The 3,509-nt window shown below is 38.2% G+C and overlaps 1 pseudogene; it reads right to left on the minus strand.

Annotated features, from left to right (window-relative positions):
* Nucleotides 1-2,753: 2,753 nt before the first annotated feature.
* Nucleotides 2,754-3,260, minus strand: LOC110608216 (annotated as a pseudogene).
* Nucleotides 3,261-3,509: the final 249 nt, after the last annotated feature.

A 3,509-nucleotide genomic window follows, 5' to 3' on the forward strand; every position in this document is an offset into this window, starting at 1 on the left:
GCTCCTGAGTTCCCAAGGCTCCAAAACTTGTTTCAAAAGTTCAAAACCTTCAATGCAAGCTTAAAACTCAAGAAAAATGGTGGGGATTTGAAGGAAAAACACTAGATTTGGAAGAGGGAGGTCGGAAGCTAGCTGTGGTCGAAAATGGGAGAAAGCTCGCCCATTTCGGCCAAGTGACCCTTTTATAGGTGGCTGGCCAGGCCACGTTCGGGGGCCGAATGTGCCTCCGCATGCATGCCATGTTCGGCGGCCGAACTTCACTTTCGGCGGCCGAACCTGGACTTCCCTCACTCATGCTTTCGGGGGCCTAACGTGCCTCCAAAGCGCATGCATGTTCGGCGGCCGAACTTGACTTTCGGCGGCCGAACCTGGGTTTTCCTCCAAAGACTTTTCATGTAAAAACTCATTAACTTTCCATACTTAAAATCATGAAATATCTTAAAACGTTTTATGAAAACATGTTTCTACCCTACTAGAGGCTTCCGACATCCGAGATTCCACCGGACGGTAGGAATTTCGATACCGGAGTCTAGCCGGGTATTACAGACGGAGCTCCTCAGAACTTCCTCTTAAACATAACATAACATATCCATAATGACAGGGGCGTAGAATGGGCCTTACTTGGACTTCCGTATCATATCATATCATATCATGCTCGAGGGCTAGTGGATCATCTAATATCCATCCACATCAACAGTCAATTATGCAATGCATCATATTCGTGAATTTTAATGCAAAACAACCTAATACATATACATGACATTCGTGATGCATGAATATACTTAAAAAGTTTGATTACTTTAAAATAATAAATTAGTTCAGTTCTACTCACCTCTGGCTGACACTTGACTAAAACTGGCGCAGTTATCTCACTACCGGCCTCTATAGTCTCCCAGGTCCAATCCTACACAGATAGACTCAAATGAGGGACCAAACATAACCATTACATTACTCTAAACAACTCCCCAAAACCTCCTAAAACATAACAAAACATGCAAACAAAATAAGTAAAAGAAGGCTGGGCAGGGGACTTTCGGCGGCAGGTTCGGCGGCCGGTTCGGCGGCCGAAGGTCCTTCACAGATTCGAAAGTTAGGGACTTTCGAGGGCAGGTTCAGCGACCTAAACCCTTTCATAGATCCAAAAGTCCATGTTTTCGGGGGCAGATTAGGCGGCCAAAAGGCTGCCTCCACAAGCAGGTTCGGCGGCCGAACCTGGGTTCTCCAGGAAGGCAGAACCCGATTCTGCCCTATGCATACAGCCACCAAAACACTCAAATCCTCAAACCCAACTACTAAAAAACATTTATACTCACTCAACATGCATAGGGGACATAAAAACTAGCCTAGTCCCCAACAAGCAACAACAAAAATAACACAAGAGCAAACATTCATTAATAACCCAACTCAAACCCTATAATTTTAGATCTAATTATTTCATGCATTATTAACCCTTAACCCCTTCTTAAAACTTATTTAAAACATAGAAAAAGCAAAGATCTACACTTACCTCTCGAAGATCTAAGGGTGATAGCAACCCCAACGTGGAGGTGAGGTAAAACGGTCTCCGGAGGTCTCCAAGGTTTAAAACTTTAGATTTGAACTCAAATCTTCAAAAACGAGGGAAAACTCATGAATTTTCCAAGAAATTTGAAGGAAAAACAACAAAAACATAAAAGGGAGGGCAAAGACTCACCTCTGCCTGAAAATGGAGAGAAAGCTCTCTCATTTTCGGGTTGAAGGCCTCTTATAGGTGGCTGGACAAACCACCTTCGGAGGCCGAAAGGGGAAGTCCCGCGGCGGCCGAACTTGGTTTTTCCCTTTTAAAACTATTTTCTTTCCTTTTAACTTAAAACCTTAAAATCATTTTAAGAAAATTTTGTTTTACCCTTCTAGAGAGATTCCAACTTCGAAATTTCTGGTTCCAATGGGAATTCGTTGGAAGGTTGGAATTCCAACGCCGGAGTCTAGCCGGGTATTACACTTATTTTGGTCAAATCTGGATAGATTCATTCAAAGATCGAGGAGATTTTCTTCAATTTTTCTCCAAGGCGTCATGATAAATTCTTGCTCCAAATCTTGCAGAATCATTTACCAACAATTCAAATAAATTCTTATAAAATTATTTTAGATTTTAAATTCTTTTAAATTTGAAGTTAAAAAAAATTGTATTTCTTTATTTCAAAGAAAAAAAATTATTAGACTATATAAATTAATTAATGCAAGGAAATATTGATTGTGCTCTTTTCCCTTTATTTTAGTTCTCAATGCTATCCAACAATATTGCAATTATGACCCATAATTAGGAAAAGGAAGGGAAATCCTTAATTATACTACTGTCAATAAATAAATAACAAATAAGTTAAAATCATTATAAATCGTATATTTAAATGTCGTATATATACAGGATGTGTGTAAAATTTTTTTTGAAATTTAAATAGGTTGCAAAATTATTTCTATAATATCATCATTTGCATTTGTCTACTGAAAAAAAAAAGAAAAAAAAAAAACTCATGATAAAGGTCATATGAATATTGCCGAATACTGTATCACATATGAAGAATTTGCACAATTGCTGGAAAGCCTTACAGGATGCCATATATTTGTTCTTCATTTCATAACAGCGATGTAGTAAACTCTCAAATTTTCCTTCATGTGGTAAGAAGAACTTTCGGTTCTAAAGAAAAATCATGAAGAAAATTGTAGAACAAAATCTATAATAAAAACTCCAAATTCTGAAGAAATAAAAATAGTGGATTAAGAATTATGCTTTGTGTGTACATTGTACTTGTAACTCTACATTCTTTACAAAATTGAGTTGAGTGTTCAGTCTCATGAACGATTTAAGCAAGAAATGACATCAGTGAAGATGTTTTCGCTACAAGGAATTGTAAGACTACCCATTGGATGATCATATCCAAACTCTTCTTCAGCTCGGATTAATAAGTCTTGAAATGAAGGCTTGTTCAAATATGATTTGGGATCACAAATCGCTTTGTTTGCTTTTCTCCAACGTAGACAGCAAGGTAGCCCTTTGGTACATCCATTGCTGCTGAAGCTGTTTGGTTTGCAGTAGGAGAAGACCTCTGAAAAATTTGCTTAGCCCGAAGAACAAGGGGCAAACGAAAACCCATAATTTGGTATTGATGAACAACAGAAAAATCAATAAGGATTTCCGAAAGGAAGGAGCTTCTGATGTTTGAGAATGCAAGGACTTGTGTTGCCTTTCAAACTAGATGGTTATGTATATATAATGGAGATGCTCATCAAGGATCACATGGTTTTGTCTTCAACCAAATCATCAATAATGAAGAACTGACTCACCGATTTTCGTTTCTGTGGAACACTATGACCTTCCACTTCCAGGGAGTACTAAAAGATCCACTTGAAATTGAGTAGAGTTTGACAGGTTCATTTTAATTATATAAGTTAAGCAAAAATCCTGACTTTTTCAATTTCTTTTCTTTTCCTTTTCTCTTTACAGGAGGGACATGCCTCAAGCATCCAGTGTG

The sequence above is a fragment of the Manihot esculenta genome, chromosome 11 (assembly GCF_001659605.2).
Source record: "Manihot esculenta cultivar AM560-2 chromosome 11, M.esculenta_v8, whole genome shotgun sequence".
Taxonomy (NCBI): domain Eukaryota; kingdom Viridiplantae; phylum Streptophyta; class Magnoliopsida; order Malpighiales; family Euphorbiaceae; genus Manihot; species Manihot esculenta.